Genomic DNA, 17,416 nt, shown 5'->3' with positions numbered 1-17,416 from the left:
GGTGAGAGGCTTCACCAGAGACAGAGCGGGATGCAGAACAGGCAGATGGATGAAGCACACCTCTGAGGGGAGCAGCGGGCGGGTCAGGAGAGGTCTGCCGCACCATGTGGGTCACCTCCGGGGCAGGCGGGGATCGAACTCATGCAGACGTGGCTTTAGCTTCTTAGCGCTGTGCTTTAACCCGCTGTGCCACCAGGGAGGGCCCCAGAATTGCTTAATTTTAAGGCAGTACAATTTAACTAACTTTTTCATTGTGGGTAGTACTTTTTGTACTGTGTACGAAATCTCTGTCAACCTCAAGATCATCAAGATGTTCTCTACATTGTCATGTAATGGCTTGATCATTTTGCGTTTCATACTTAAATCCTTAATTTACCTGGAATTGTTCACTGTTCTAACAGCTATGAGTCTGTTTCTGTTGTTCTATTTGTCTATACTAAATTGACACATTATCATTTTGCCTTAAATACTGAGGTTTTATAATAATGTATAGAAAATAAACTATCTCACCCTGTTCTTTTTTGAGATTGCCCTATTTCCTGACTTTCTGTATTTTTTTTAAAGATTTATTTATTTATTCATACAGAACTGGGGTACAGGCCAGAGATACGGAGGGTGAGAGGATTCACCAGAGACAGAGCGGGAAGCAGAACAGGCAGATCGATGAAGTACACTGCTGAGGGGAGCAGTGGGCGGGTCAGGAGAGGTCTGCCATGCCATGTGGTCACCTCCGGGGCAGGCGGGGATCGAACTCATGCGGAAGTGGCTTTAGTTTCTCAGTGCAGTGCTTTAACCCGCTGCGCCACCAGGGAGGGCCCGACTTTCTGTATTTTTATATAAATTTTAGGAACATCTTGCCAAGTTCCATCAAACCCCAACTTGAATTCCACTGATTCTATAAATCAATTTGGGAGAACTGATAGTCTTCTAATTCATGAACATGGTTTATCTTTCTATTAACTCTGATCTTTATTTCCTTTCACTGACATGTTCTGGGTGGAGATCAGACACCTCTTTTTTCCCCTAAAAACTTGATATGTAGTAACTTTACTAATAATGTAACTGGCATTTAAACTTATTTTTCATGTTTGAACTGTGCTGGTGAGCACTCAATTTTCTTTCAGATTTCCTGTTTTGTTGAAACATGAAAATTTTGTATTGCGCTATACTTTCCTTTATTGTAAAAATGTTTCTGCCTTCTGTTCCACACGATTACTTCTCTGTTAATACTACATCATGGACTTTAGTAAGCCCCGACGCAGTGTCTATTGTTTTCAAAAGTTAAAGCCAACATACCACTGCTTTTTCACTCAGGAATCTGTCTCCATAAGCACCAGTTCAGAAAGGAAAATCAGTGGTTTTCAAGTAACTTGGGACTCAGAGTTATCACAGCTTTCCTTTTTTTTTTTCCTGGGTTTGTATTTCCCTTAAGTTAAAATAAGGCCAATGAGAGTTCAAGATTGAGCTGAGAATCCAGCACTGCCTTTGTATAGAAAGCTACAGGGATTCAGAACTCACCAGACCCTGGAAGAGTGACCAGATAGAATCACCTGAAGCAACAGGAGATTTGCTATCCAGTGACCGTGTTGCTGAAACAGATTTTTTCACCCTCTTACAAAGATTGAATTAAGTGATCATAAGAAACCCATGGAGCATTTGTTAAATACATATACATTATGGAGTCTTTTCATCAAAATTCCTAAGAAAAGTGACTTGGGAATCTTTAATTTTTAGTGTGAACTGATCATTTTCATGAGCAAACAAGTATAGGAACCACCACTTTCAAAGTTGAGCACAGGCCAGTTTCAACCACAAATCCTGCTTTTTTACGAAACTGCCGTTTTCCACAAAAACACACACCTCATACTACTGCAAAGCATGGGCTAGTTCCAAAGCTTTGAAAAAGCTATGTTTTCAAAGTTCTGAACTTTCAAGTTGTTGTTATTAATGTTCATGATATAAAATATATCATTTTAGTCATTTTAAGTGTTCAGTTCAGTGCTATGTACTGATTGTAAGTGACCATCACTATTATCTGTCTCCAGAAAAATCAACCCAACAGAAACTCTATGCACAATAGATTGCCCATCCTCCTCTCCCCCCAATTCCCTGTCACTACAAATTTGCTCATTCTAGGTCTTTCATAAGTAGATCATACAATATTAGTCCTTTTGTACATGTTTTCTTTCACTTCTTTGTTTTGAACAAAGTTCCCTATTTGTTTCCTTCAAAACACAGATGCTGTTTCCTGGCTCCTAGCTTAAAATGCCTTAGATAAAGTAGGACAAAATAAATCTATAATAATTAATGAATAAATGAATAGTTTCATGAATGAACAGAGCAGCATGAGAACTTTAAATTTTATGCTTGAGACCTACCCATGTTTTAGGAATTCTAAAATGTAATTCTTTCCTTACTTAACCTTCACAAAAAAACAGAATTGATACTGATTTTCTATAACTGTTGAAGCTTTCGTCACCCTATGGAAGATGTTTTGTTGTAGTGAATACATAAAATTCAGTTTATGAATTTTACAAAATTGCAATGAAAACAGATTAAGGACCAAGTGATTAAGACATCTACCAAGTTTCTTCCCTCTTGCACAATACAGGTATTCAATGTTATAGTGAATAATGTGAATGAAGAATACTATGTTTTGTATACCTTAGTATTTTCCTAACCACACATCTGAAATGATCAGTCACTTCATATTATATGCAATAACCCCCTTGAACCAGTTTGGTTTTATCACTGTGTAAAAATGTCTCTCTATAGTCTTACAAAATATTAAACAGTTTTTGCTCAGAACTCAAGATATTTGTCCTTGGGGCTAAAATTAACCAAGAAAAAGATGAAAAACAAAAGCAAATCTAGAATAGAATCAGTATTTTCAAAGTGAGCTGAATCTCCTAATCTATAGCAGAATAAGCACTGGCAGCCTCTTAGCCTATAGCAGAATAAGCAATAGTTGTGCAAAGGATAAATTTGCATTTCTGAGGTCTCCAAAATAACCAATAAGCCCCACATACTGGTGCTCTTGTAGGGTTTCCAATGTCACAGAATGACTCATGATGATTGTGCTCTGAATAAAACACAAATTCAAAGTTCTATGCACTGTCACCAGATACATTGTTCTGCATTTTTTTTCAATTATCATTCTTCTCAATCCTGGTGAACAGGTGTTTGGACATCAGCTTTCAAATTCTGTTCTTGGAGAGGAACTTGGCAGCACCTAAAGTTCCCCTGTCCAATCAAGAGGTGCCCCAAAATGCACAGACTCAGCAAAAGGACTTGCAAAGTTAACTGAATTGTCAACATACTGGCGAGCTATTAAAAATGCAGAGACTGTAGTTTGTTGGAATTCATGAAACAAGACATAATCAAAAAGTACTTCTGAGACATTTAACTTCAAGCTCTTTTTTTTTTTTTTTTTGCTGATTTGGAAAGGTCTGGAAGGCAGTATCTATATTTATTAGGGCATTATTTGAGTTATTCTTCATATCTCAAGTTGAAGTCAAAAATCCATTTGACTTTCAAATAGAGTTCCAGAATTTGGACAAGACATATGCCATTTAATATACTGAGGGACATATTTCAGAATGCATCCTCTTATTTTTCTACACCCCTATTATGCTTTGTGAAGATGAATGCTTGGAACCCCATACAAATCAGGTCAGGAGGCTAGAAAGAGGGCCCTCATGTGACCCCAGGGTGACCACAGAACCGCACAGTCTTTTACTTTCCACAGAAGATACTGTTTCCCTCCGTGGAGGTTCTCCTGTGGCTATTTATTTAGGGGGTTGTTGACCCTGGATTGTGGGAAGTGCACAGGGTCTGGCCAAGTGCATGAAGGCTCTCTCCAATCTGCCCTTTCTACTGTTGTTGGTTTCCAAATAAACCCAGTTTGCTGTTGGAATAATTGATGTCTTTTGTTTGAGGTCAACAAATTCAGTGAGCTAATAGCAGTTCTCTGAGGATACCTGGGACGAAATGCCTCCTAGCTTTGCTGCATGTACCCTCCTCCAGGAAGGCCTCCGTTCCTCACCCCACCTTCTAAACCAGCTCAGAGGAACCACACTTGACTAAGATCTTTTCAGACACACTGACAATGTGTCCTCCCATGCTGATCACTTATTTCTATAGCTGTGGTTAGCAAATTAAGAACATTTTTTTTTTTCATGGGCCTACCCGACGCCCTCTCCTATAGCAAACACTAAGAACACATGCACTCAGTCATGGACAACATAGGTGGGGAAAAAATGAATTTAGTCTACTTTCTGCTCTGAGCCAATTTTCCAAGTCCTCAAATCTAGAAAATCTAGATGAGAAACAATGAAATTCTCAAGAGCACGTCTTTGCTAATCACTACTCATTTTTATCTTTTGAAGAGGGGAGCTCTGACTGTAGGGAGACCAAGTAGAGAACATTATCAGAATTTCAGCCAGTAGCTGGCTTCTAGCTCTGCTCCACAGCATTCACTCAGGGCACACACACAAGGTCAATGCAGCCTCTGTCAGCCACCGCCTCTTCTGGAGTGTTCTCGTCTATTTTTAGTGCCATATCTAGGGGCAAAGGACAAAGGCATCTCATTGGTTACACTCGGGCCAGTGCTGTCGACTGTAGGTGGACCTGTCCAGCCTTTTCCCTCTATATGCCCACATAGGTGGTTACAGAACCATCTAGTTTCCTGCCAACGGGCCTGTGACTGCTCAGATCAAAATTTTGAGAAGGAAGTGAGCTGAGGGACAGAAGAATGCTGGTGTCAAGTAGGAACGCGACATCACAGTGGCCCTCTGCCCCAGAGAGCTTCTCGGGCTTCTGCAGCACAAGAGCTGGCTCCTGCCAGCAGACAGAGTCATGGACATGTTCACTCCACTTTGTCGCTCTGACCATTCACAGACTACAGAGGCCTCACTCTCAAAGTGACCCAGCAACAGATCACGAAATCCCACAAAGGCTAACCACAGCCCCCAATCTGAGCCAGCAAATTTGTCCCTAGGAGAGCTTTTCTGGCCAGTGTTTTAAGCAACGGCTGAGGCACAAGGGGACAGGAAAGCAGGTGGCTACTGCTTTTATAGCTAAAACCAGGATCCTGATGACAGTGGCTTAAGAGGTGGGAACAAGAGAGGGAAAGGCAGTGCTGAGCTCTCATTTCCGCTAAAGTCTGGCTTCCAAGGGTGGGAAGCGAATATGGAGCTCGGTGATGTCAACAAGAGCAGGTGACTCAAAGCGTCTCGTATGTCAGGGCAGTGGGGTTTAAGCTGGTTGCACCCGGGGTCACCCAGGGCGGTGGAAATAAACACGTGGAGCTCCGGCCTCAGTGATTGCCTCCCCTTCCCCGCCTCCACAGATTCTGATTAAATTCATCTGGGAAAGAGCCAGGCATTCAGAGTTTTTAAAAACTCGGTCGGGGAGGGTTGCTGTAAAGAGCAACCAGGGTTAAGAATTAGCTCATCCAAGAGCCACTGTGAAGCTCTTTTAGGGGAAGTCTTACATCCAGGCTCCTCATGTGGTCTCCAACTTCCCCTAAATCTGGGTTGTCTCTCATTCACATCAGTCGGTGAGCCGCTGGAGATCCCCACCTCTCTCATCAGTCCTTTCCTCAGCATCCGCAACCCTCGTGCTCATTCACTCCATGGGCTTCTTTGCCAGCTGATCCATGCCTCTCCTTAGGGGCCATGAGCAACAGTTAAAAAGAATCTCCCCAGGGGCTGGCTCAGGGCAGACAGGACCCCAGAAACACAGCGCCCTGGGCCCTCCTAAGGGCTGGAAAGCTGCAAACTTGGAGCACCCCAGGACTCTGGTACAAGTGGATCATTGAATAATGGGAATACTGCCCCAGGAACTGAATTTAAAATTCATCTTCTTTAATTTTTTATTTAGAGATTTATTTATTGATGCACACAGAATTGGGGTACAGGCCAGAGGTGCAGGGGCAGTGAGAGGATTCACCAGAGAAAGAGTGGGGAGCAGAACAGGCAGTCAACGAAGTACACTGCTGAGGGGAGCGGCGGACGAGACAGGAGATGTCTGCTGCGCCATGTGGGTCGCCTCCGGGGCTGGGATGGAACTTGCTCTGAAGCATCTGAGGCTCACTTGTAGTGCTGCGCGTTAACTTGCTGCACCCCCAGGGAGGGTCAAATTTTAATTTTTTACAGAAAGTTTTTAACTAAAGATTGCTCTTAACATTGCATGATCTTCAGCTGTGTGTCATTATAAGCCAACACGTGCGTATGCACAGCCAGCTCGCCACGCAAGGCCACTTTCACTCTTCTCCACACAACGACCCCTTTTACTGGATTCAGTCACCACTCTTCCCTCTGGTCATTTCCAATCTGATCCCTAAATGTTTGTTTTGTTTCATTTAGTTCATGCATTTGCTTTGTTTCTTTTTGAACTTCCTGTGAGGGGCTCCAACATAGGTGTGTCTCTTTGAGAATGAAATTATTTATAAGTAATCATTAGTATTTTAAATTCAGTTTCTTTCCCTAAAACTTTGCAATGCTGAACTTAAGAATCTTTGCCCTAGAAGGATGAAGATGTTTGCATTCCCAGCTGCTTTACTCAGGAGTTGAAAAACTCAGTAGAGCAACAGGATAAAGTGGAGGGTGAGGAGATCACCACTGAGCTGCCAGGTCTTTCAACCCCCGGTGGGAGCTTTTTTTTTTGTGACTTTGCAGGGTTTATTCTACCCCACGCCTGAGCGCCAGGGCTAACTTCTGTGACCCGCCTCTGCGGGGTGTCCCAGCGGCACTCAGGCAAGGCGGCTGCAGCACCGGCACCTGCAAGTCCCGGCAGCCTCCCACTCAACCGTCAGCCTGCAGGCTTCCACCACAGCCATTCCAGCAAGAATGACTGAAAGGGGCCCCCCTCGTGGTGCAAACAGTTAAAGAGCAGTACTGTGAAGCTGTCTGCAGCCACTGCAACACAAGTTCAATCCCTGGCCAGGGAGCTGACCCACATGGCACAGCAGACCTCTACCATCTTGCCCACTGCTCCCCTCAGTAATGGATTTTAGTAGATCTGCCTGTTCTGCTCCCCACGTTGTCTGATGAACCCTCTCCCCCCTCTGCACTTCTGGCCTGTACCCCGGTTCCGTATGCATAAATAAATAAACCTTTTTTTAAAAGTGACTCAAGTATGTATGAGACAGGAAAATAAATAGAAAAGAATGTGAAATCTGACTGGTAGAAAGCATTTTAAACTGCCTTCTCAGATTGTGTGGCAGTTTATAAACCAATACGTAATAAACTAAGTTCTTTGAAAAATAAGTTACTGGATAAGTATACTTCAAGTCCACATTCTTGTTGATGATTTTTTATATTACTTTTATTATTTTCCTCCCAGAATCGATGATGATGTCATTTTAACAATTATAACCTCAAACCATTACATTATGACCTTAGCCCACTACATTAACCCTTTCAGGGAAAATGTCTAATATCGGGTTTAGCTGGAATTATAAATTAGCCCCTCAAGTAAGAAATGTTGAACCAGTTTATTGAAAACATGTTGGAGTTCTAATTGGATTTCCAGGTTGAGAGCCTGAATTAAAGACTTTCCTTTAAACGTGAACCAAACCGAATCCAGCACGTGGGGACAATGAACTCTGGACTGTGAGTGGCAACTTAGGCTGGTCCTCCCACAAGTGGGTGTAGCTATTAACTGAGGTTTCCTGGTTAAGCGCAGCTGGGTCCAGAGGGGCTAAGCACGCCTGTGCTGTAGGATCTGCTGGGCTCAGCATGTCGGTGTGCATGATGACTCTTTACGGGGTCTCCATGGCAGCGTTCCCTAGCCTTACTCGCCCACAACAGCCCTTCTGGTAGCAGCATCTCTAGGTATTGCTGTTCTTTGAAACAGCCGGGGAACTGAAGAGGCAAGAAGGCTCTTGTACCTAAGAAAATGGCTTGAAGTTTCTGGAATTTATTGGATCTTGACTAGGTCACCAGCCTAAACCACCAGCCTGGCAAGAGGGAGGCTCAAGCAATTACAAAACGACTGAAGTAAGACTGGTCATTGTTATGAAGGTTTCAGGCTTGCGTCACTTGTATCAACCTCTGTACATATTCCCTTCCGTTCGCCACTAACAGCCTGACTCCATCCTTTCAAGCAATTTACCTCTTTCACCAGATTTACCCACCCCATCCACCTTCCCCTCTGCTATCCACTGTTTTGTTCTTAATGTCTAGGACTTTGTTTCTTGCTTCTTTTTCTACCACACAGGAGTGAAATTACGCAGGTTGATCTCTCCTCATCCAACACATCTCATCCTGCAGGATTCTCTCTTGGCCATCCACAGCATGGCCATGGCAGGATCCCATGGCTGAGGGCACCCCACCACACATCCACATCCCACTCTTTATCCGGACACCCACCTATGGGCACCTGAGTCTGCCAATGCTTGGTCCCTGTTAATGATATCAAGCAATTTTTAACATTGGGAGATACCATCAAAGAGTAAAGCACATAAATACCTTGTAACTGTTCACGCCCACATGAATCCCTCACATGTCCCTTGCTAGTCCAAACATTACTCCCATACCACACACACACACAAGCACTACTTCTATTTCTATCATCATGGAGTAGCTGTGTCAGACTGGATCTTTGAAGGCAGAAGTTTATGCCATTGCAAGAGACCCACAAAGAAAACAAATGAAAAAGCAGAATTCCCTATGAGGAAAAATATCCATATGAAGCTGAAGTCTCTTCTCAGCAAGAATCTGCTTCTTCCCATAGGTGCCAAATTCTAATATTTGAAGAGGGGTGGCCCAAGCCGGGTGAGCCTATGTCGTGTTACAGCTAATAGCTGTTTGAGTCTGCCTCTTAGAACATTAACTTTAGTTGTTGATCTTAGACTCATGCCTAGCAATTGTATGATTTGGAAATTTGTAGTCAGAACATGTACAGCTCATGGTCCAGAGGATACAGGAAGTAAGAAGCCAGTTGCAACAAGACCAGATGGAAATAAAAGAAGGGTAAAGTGCAAAGGGACAGGAAAAGGAAATTGATAAAATTAGTTAGGTGAAGTCTGAAAGGAAGGATCTTTTTTATTTTCTTTCCTGAAATTTATTTTTGGTTATGTTTACCATTTGAAAACTGAAACTGGTTACAAATAGCGTCTCCACTGTGATTCCAATTTTGCTTAATAAAGAGTGTGTATATCCATTTGTAAGCAGTGGACTAGAAGGCTAGATATAAAAATGTTGGTACTTATCACAGCTGAGAGGATTTCGTATTATTTTCCTATCATTTCTTTATTTTCCAAATATTTGAAATGTATCTATTTATAACTCATAAGCAGAGCCAAAGGGTTATTTTACAAAAACTAAAACCTCCCAAATCTTTCAAAAAAAAAAAACCTCTTCTAGATTTGCTTTTGCTTTATTTTCTCTTTCATGACTCTCTAGAGTCTTAAAAAATACTCTAGATAAAGAGATTGGAACCAATTCAACCAAAGATGATGCTTAGACTTTCTTAGACTTTCCCTCTAGTTCTGGGACCATAATCGGAGAGGGAGAGACAGGCAGGCAATTCTTCCCAGGGAGCGTGTGTGTCGGGTAGGGATAGGAGTGGGTAGGGAAGTGTAAATGGGGAAGGACCATACCTATAATGAACCCCAAAGTGAAAAAACTTTTAGTGGTTGCTGTGTTCTGGTCTACTCCTAGGCGTCCACGAGAAGGTAATGCATTAATAGTGCCCTCGCCCCACCCCCCACACATACAACAAACAAAGACTCTTAATAAACTTCCAAAATGAGCCATAACCGTGGCCAGGGCTCGCTGAATGTCACCATGATACCGCTTGGGACAAAATAGCTGATTTCTTCAGTTCACCCAGAGAGAGTGGGGGAGGACTAGGCTTTCAAGCCAAGCTGACCCCTCTCCCACATCGTTCTGCTTGGACAAAACTCTTAGCTATACATAGATCATATTAGCTGGATAATTAATAATCACTTAGGAGACTACCCTAGTAGGTATTACACAGTTCTATTCTTGCTTAAGTAACGTGAGTCTTAAGAGAGCCTCGTATGTAGAACTATCGTTGGTGATAATTAAAACAAATACTTGTATGTTCGAGGCACCATACAAGTCCATTACATATATTAATTCTTTAACCCCCACAACACCTCTACAGGAAGAGTACGTTGTTATCCCTGCTTTGCAGACAAGGAATCCAACCCACAGGAAGTCGGCCTGTGTTAGGCAGACGTAGAACTGGAGTTGAAATATGAACAATGCGACTGTGTTCTAGACTCCTGAGCCTCCTTAAAATTACATCTTTAATTTGTTTTACTTTCCTTACCTGTCCTCTTCTGCTTATCTCTGCCCAATGCCACCTACTGGCCCTGTCCAGTCCCATCCCCTTCTCATTCCAGTCCAAAAGCATTCTAAACAATCTGTATTTTACTGTCTTTCTTATTAAAGAAGCTTCAAATCAATGAACTGAAAAATGTGCCCTGGAGAGAAAAACCAAAAGAATGTAGTCTTTATTTTGTTAAACTACTTTGCATTCCCAAGCTAAGGTCCAAGGAGTAGTTTAAAAGGAAAGAGGTGCATAACCACCGATTGTACATGTCATTTAATACTTTGAAGTTTCTGTAATCCAATTTAAGGCCATCCATCAAAGATTGTCACTTAAATATTAACCTGCAAAACCCTCAGTCCCAGAAATTATGCAAGCTCAAAGAAGATATACTAGGAAGATATTCCCTATGCACATTTCCTAATATGGATTCTAAAAAATTCGCTTTTAAAAAGAAATTAATCTTAGTGGATTACAGTTGCTAAATGCTTGACGGCATTTTAGGTAAATGAAATCCTCACAACTTTAAAGTGGTTGAGTCACACCTGTAAGAGGATGGTAGAATGCTGGAAGGTTCAAAATAGTCATTAAACTGATCAGTTAATGCGTAGATGTTGGTGAACAATGACCAGAAGAGACATCCTCTTAGGTATTAACTGGCCCTTCATTTCCTATTAACCAAGGGAAGTTCATTTGCCAAAGTGAATGGCTTAGTCAGGTATGAATCCAAATCCTACTTGTGTGGGTCTTTCATTAAATCTCATTATATGCTGATTTGGGGTCCACGAGTTTAGAGGAAGAGGTGCACACAAGATCTGGAAAGTAACTGCCCTAAATGGTCAAGGTCCATGCTTATCCCCCCTTCTCTGGACAATTCACCTGCCCAGAGGCAGGTCTATCTGAGGCACAGGATTTAACACGTGTCAGAGCACCTGAGGTGATGCAGAGAGGTGCTCTGGGCTAAGAAACACACCACAGTATTCTGTCCTACAGAAATGCGGGTCTCCTTAGATGTGCAACTTGACACTTCTCTGGAGAAGTGGATTAAGTAGATCTATTCCTGCCCTTTGATTTGTCCCTCTTTCAGGGACTGTTGAACATGTAGTCTCTGTAGCTACGTAGAAGCTTCACTCAGAAGTTGTTCATTGAGTCAATAAATGTTTAGTGTCTACTCTGGGCCACAGAAAAACACTATTATCTTGCATCATACTGATCTACTCCCTCCAAATACAGTGATATAATCACCACCTCAGTTTTCCTGCCCCCCTGATTAGAATATGCCCACTGATCAAGAGCTATGTAGAGGGCTGTACACACATTTCATTGACTGCACTTTCTAAATATCGGGAAGCAGGTAAACTTGTAACTTTTTTTGTTGTTTGGAGATACAAACATCTGCTACCAAAATTTTTGGTTAAATTATGACGAACTAGAATTTCATGTGGCAAATGCCATTATGTTGGGCTTCAGGCAAACTGAGCTTAACATGCATTATCACAAGTTGAATACAGCTGAAGGAGCTGTGACGGCAGGATTTTCTTCCCAGTGCCTGCTCTGCTCTCTGGGGGGCACCCGACATTATCTCCTCCAGGCAGAAGAGCCTGGAGTGGCCAGACATTTCAGGATGGCTTCTCTGTGGCTCACGACTAATTGCTTTAGAATGCCTCTGTAATTTCCTGAATCCCTCTGACAGGAACTCAGCCTCCCAGACTTGTAAAATGGAGTCCACTGGGAGAGTCAAAGCCCAACACTGAGGTCCATGCCAAGGTATAGTAGAAATTGTGGAATATCAACAGAAGCAAGGTCTCTTGAAAAGAGAAACATGAGGAACACGAGACATCTCATGTTCCTTTTGTTTTATGGGGCTTCAAGGTACTGAGGGGAGGCATAGCTGGGCGGTTAAAAAATGTATTTCTATTTGGGGTGAGGGTGGAGAGTTTAATAAAATCTTTGCAGACATTTCCCTCTTGAAGTTAGGATCAGACAGGGGATTGACCCTTCCAACAGAGAACTGCAAACTGGGTGGGACCGGTGCGCAGTGGTGAAGAGTTAAGACAGCAGACTTCTGCTCTCTCTCCATCTTGGAGGCTTTAAGGCTGAAATCAGGGCACTGGCGGGGCCCTGCTGCTTCTGCAGCATGCCCCTTAAACAGTTTTGGTGATTTCCCGCAATCTTTGACATTCTTTGCCTCACAAAGGCAATCTCTGTACTTGTCTTCACACGGTGTCCTGCGTGTGTCTGTCTTCACACGACTGTCTTCTTATAAGGACGCCAGTCAAGCTGGATTGGGGCCAACCCAACACCAACATGACCTCATCGTAGCTAATCACATCTCAACAACCTTATTTCCAAATAAGATCACATTCGGAGATACTAGGGTTAGGAGTTCTATCTTTTTAGGAGGACACAATTCAAACCAGAGCAATGATGGTGTATGATGTAAACTATCCAGGCAATAAAATCGTCTCAGATTCATGGACTTGAGTGGTCTGTGTCTCCTATTGTTCCAGGAGCACTCAAGCGACTGGAGCTAGTGGGAAGAAAATTTCTGGAACTGACAACATGACTGGTTATAAAAGGGGAGGTACGATTTCTCATACTCTTAAAGATCTCCAGTAAACAATGATATTTCTAGAATTAAATAGACTGATAACTTTATAAAGAGCAGAAATAATTTTAAAAAGTATGATCAATGGGAAATAGATCGTTTTCAACAATTTGTTTCTATCCATACAAGAGACATGGCTGAGCTAAAAGTTAAGAGAGGTAGGTAGCCAATGAGTCACACAGGCTGCTGACAAGATGACTTACCTACCTACTAATTTGTTCTGTGACAGGAAGACACACAACAACTTGCCCCATGTACACACTCCAAGAAGCAGCACCTTACAAACTGTTCTTGCCGGGTGTCTACAATGACTACAAATTCTTCTAGAACCCTTGCTTCCCTATCCTCTTGACTTTTGGCTTCCCTAAGCCTCCTCAAAGAGAGTCTGTCTTGCAGCTTGTCTGACTGCAATGTAGTTTACTCCAGTCTGGACCTTAGGTTACCACACTAGCATGTGGGGGACAGGAGCCATGTATCTGAGTGTTAAATCTTAAGTCCTGTGACCCGGGCTGTGACATTCCAAGTGCTTCCCCAGCAGTATAGCTCCTGAACCCCCACCTCCATGCCCTCATTGCCGGTTTCCAGCCTACCTCCTTGAAGGATAGCAACCACCACCACTGCCCCTTGACCATGTCCCCTTCTCCCGTTTAGAAGAGAGACACTGGGGGGATGAAGTGAGCAATGTCCGTAGCCCCAAGTGGGGCCAGAGCGTGGGTGTTGGAGTGTCCTGCCATCATTATGCTTTTCCTCCTCCTAATGGAGGCACAAAGGGGTTTTTCTGGAACTTTCGCTGGGTCAAGGTGACTCCTGGAGGTAAAGTCCATGAAAGTTGGCAGCTCCCCAAGAAATGTGGATCCCTAGAGTTTCTCACTCTTGCACTAGTGCACACTGAGACTCAACAATTCTTCAAAACAACCTCGTAAGTGCTGCAAGCAGTCTGTTATCTCCAGTGGTCTTTGCTTCAGGCGAGCAGCTCTTAGCTTGGACTCTGGTTATATCTGACTCTCCAGGTGTCAAGGTTCAAGAAAGTCACTTATTTTCAGTCTTTATTTTTTTTTAAGATTTATTTATTTACGCATACAAAACTAGGATACAGGCCAGAGGTGCGTGCTTTAATCTGCTGAGCCACCAGGGAGGGACAATTTTCAGTCCTTTCTAAGCTGGAAGGATGGGAGAGAATTCCCAGTTCTGTGCATGTCAGAGTCTAGCATGTAAGTGGTCATTGCCTCCCTTCTTCAAGGCTGAACTTTGACTCCTGTCTGGATTTCCATGTGAGTTATCTTCCTGTGAGTTATCTTGAGTAGGCAACCAGGCAAGGAAAAGACTCCCGCCTGAAATGTGCTGTCTGCCATGAGCCAACCTTCTCCAACAGGACAAAGAGGACTAAATAAAGCTAAAATTTCCCATTACAGTGATCAGCAAGCCATGCGTCCCAGAGTGTAAGCGTGTCTGTGGTAAGTGAGCAACCCTGGGAATTCCAAAAGTAACTGGGGAGAAGACTTCAGAGGAATGAGATCCTACACCGTGCTGGACTCCATCACATTTGGGTAAAGCAACATGGACTTTATTTCAAAGAAGTGTTGAGCCTTGAAATAGTTGGGTCATCCTGAGAGACCTCTCCACAGAGCCCCAGCATACCTCATGATCAGCCAGGTGGATGTTACAGAGCGCAGATGAGTGATTTCCTCCCTAGTAGAAGTGCTCTACATTGATGTTACGCAGTTAAGATTTGCTCAGAGGAGAATAGCTGACTGAGTTTCTGATGCCTTTGCCTTTTCCATCAAGAGGCACCGTAAACTGCCCCCAGGTTACCTTGTCACCTGACTTTCAGGTAAATATTAATATACATAACAAAAACCTCATCTACATTTTATAGTTATTTTTTTCCTGAGAAAAAAACATTATTTTTTATACCTGCTTTGGTGCCATTCTGACACCTTATTAGCAAACATACCACTAATGACAAAAAGTAAATATATAAATCCCAAAGGACAGGAACCTGCACAAGTGTCCATTTCAAGTGGGATAAAAAGTGCGTGAATTTGGCCCTCCCTGGTGGCACAGCGGGTTACAGCACTGCACTAAGAAGCTAAAGCCACTTCCGCATGAGTTCGATTCCCACCTGCCCCAGAGGAGACCACATGGCGTGGCAGACCTCTCCTGACCCGCCCGCTGCTCCCCTCAGCAGTGTACTTCGTCAATCTGCCTGTTCTGTTCCCCACTCTGTCTCTGGTGAAGCCTCTTGCCGCCCCTGAGCCTCTGTCCTGTACCCCAGTTCTGTATGTACAAATAAATAAATCTTTAAAAAAAAAAAAAGTGCGTGAATTTAGCGGCAAACGAAAACATTATGGTAGAAGGGAAAACGGCTAAAGCTTCTTCCTAAATGTCCTTTTTTGAAATTTTCCATTCTTCAATGTTTTCTTAGTCTCTCCTGAATAACAACACATAAAATTGAGTGTGTATGGGTACCCAGCACTATAAGGGAGAGATGTGGAGATTCATTATGCCAGGCGTTTCCTGAAGTCTGGCTTAAGAGCGTTTGCACCACGAAGCACAGCTGAGCCCACAGCAGAGCGGGAGACGCAGGACGGGCTCTCCTACTGCATCGCCCAGAAGCACCCTGTTTTCCGGGAGGGCGAGCTGCTGAGTGAGCGCTAATCTACAGTGCTGCTCACTGATTTTTCCTGCACGCGAGTTTGCGTCACGTAAAGTTGTATCATATTGGTGCTGTGCACTAGCCTTGGCCCTCAGTATGTACCTGGTGGGACCTCACTGCAAGGGGGAGGGGTGGTGGAGTGACTGCAAAGAGAAAATCCTGGTACGTTGTATGGGGATAGCTGGTATTAGCTGCAGCTGGAACTATCCGAGCAATTGTCATTTTAATGTAATTTGGTGTGGTTTTAGCAGAATGTTAATTTCAGAGATCAGTTTGGAACACAGCACCTTTTTTAGTCATCCAGAGATTAGTGATAATTAAGCCTTTTTGATGAAGTCAAGCCCTGAGTTTTCTTTTTTCAGGAAATAATAACCCTTTGAAGACAGGGGAAGACAACTCATTTCATCCTCAAAACTATCCCAAGAAGCAGCCACTATTTATCATTAAAGATTTACTTAGCACTCACTACGCCCTGTGTAGCAACTGAAATAGCCCTTTTTACAACCCGCTGTGGACAGTAAAGTCAACCCCAGTTTATGAGAAAATCGAGGGAGATTAAGTAGTTCAGCCAAACAGATGTTAAGTGATGCCAGGTCTGCCCACTGGACAAAAAGCCCTCATGATGTCCACACACAACATTTCTAACACCTGCCCACCACTGAGTGCCATGAGTTTAAAAATAATTTCTCCTGTCACTCTTTCAGGATTGCTACAAAAGAGCTGTTCTTCCCTAATGTACACATAAGGGAACTGAGGCATACAGGAAAGAAACGACTCCCCAGATCATGAAGATGGACAGTAACAGAGCAGACCTGTGACTCTAGATGTGTCTGAGTCAGACCTGCGCCTTTGCCCAGGTCTGGCCTCTAGTTTGCAAAATCGCAGACAGGAGAGGGGGACAGATGGGGGAGGGGAGTCGGCTCTGTGGCACATAACACAGGGAACGTGGATTTTCCTCAAGGTTACAAATATTTTAGTATATTGTACAGCTTCCAGTACAGCAAATGACAGAAATAAAGGTGAACGGCATCTTAGAAACTGGTCTCCATATCACAGCCCATGGTATCCTACATACCGATGACTAGGAGGGCAGATCTAGCACTTTTTATGACTGCATTTGTAACATTTCAAGAAATGCAGAGTTGGATTCAGGTCGAAACAGAGCCACCGACCTTTATGATGCAGCATGCACTTCTCTGCTACTCACACTGCACTAGAAATAAGGGGCTCACTTCTCACTGGAGGAGCTCACAAAGGGTTAATTATGGAATCTGGAAGACTCTGAAAACAATGTTCTACCAGAGAGGGTGATTAAATGATGACCTGACTAGATACCCTTCAATGGCTCCTCCTCACCCCCATGTGACACAGCAGTGCCAAGCACACAGCTGTATCTATTTTAAAGGTAAAGAAAAGCCTGCTAAGTTACCCTCAAGCAATTCAACTGCAGATAGCAGGGAACTCAACAGTGAGAGCTGATGACTATGAGAAAATATCCTACAGAGTTCAAAAGAGGGGCCTCCCCAGGGGTGCCGGGGTTAAAGCACAGCACTATGAAGCTACCTGCAGCCACTGCAGCTTGAGTTCAATCCCTGGGGCAGGGAGCTGACCCACATGGCGTGGCAGGCCTCTCCTGTCTCCCCGCTGCTCCCCTCAGCAGTGTACTTCATCAATCTGCCTGTTCTGCTCCCCACTCTGTCTCTGGTGAATCCTCTCACTATCCCCCACACCTGTGGCCTGTACCCCAGTTCTTGTATGCATAAGTAATTCCTTAAAAAAAAAAGTGTTCAAAATGTAGTATGTTTAAAGTTTCTATGAAGATATTTTGTGTTAGAAATTAATTTTAG

The sequence above is a fragment of the Condylura cristata genome, unplaced genomic scaffold (genome assembly GCF_000260355.1).
Source record: "Condylura cristata isolate star-nosed mole 26May11 unplaced genomic scaffold, ConCri1.0 scaffold00018, whole genome shotgun sequence".
Taxonomy (NCBI): Eukaryota; Metazoa; Chordata; class Mammalia; order Eulipotyphla; family Talpidae; genus Condylura; species Condylura cristata.
This window is presented reverse-complemented; position numbering follows the sequence as displayed.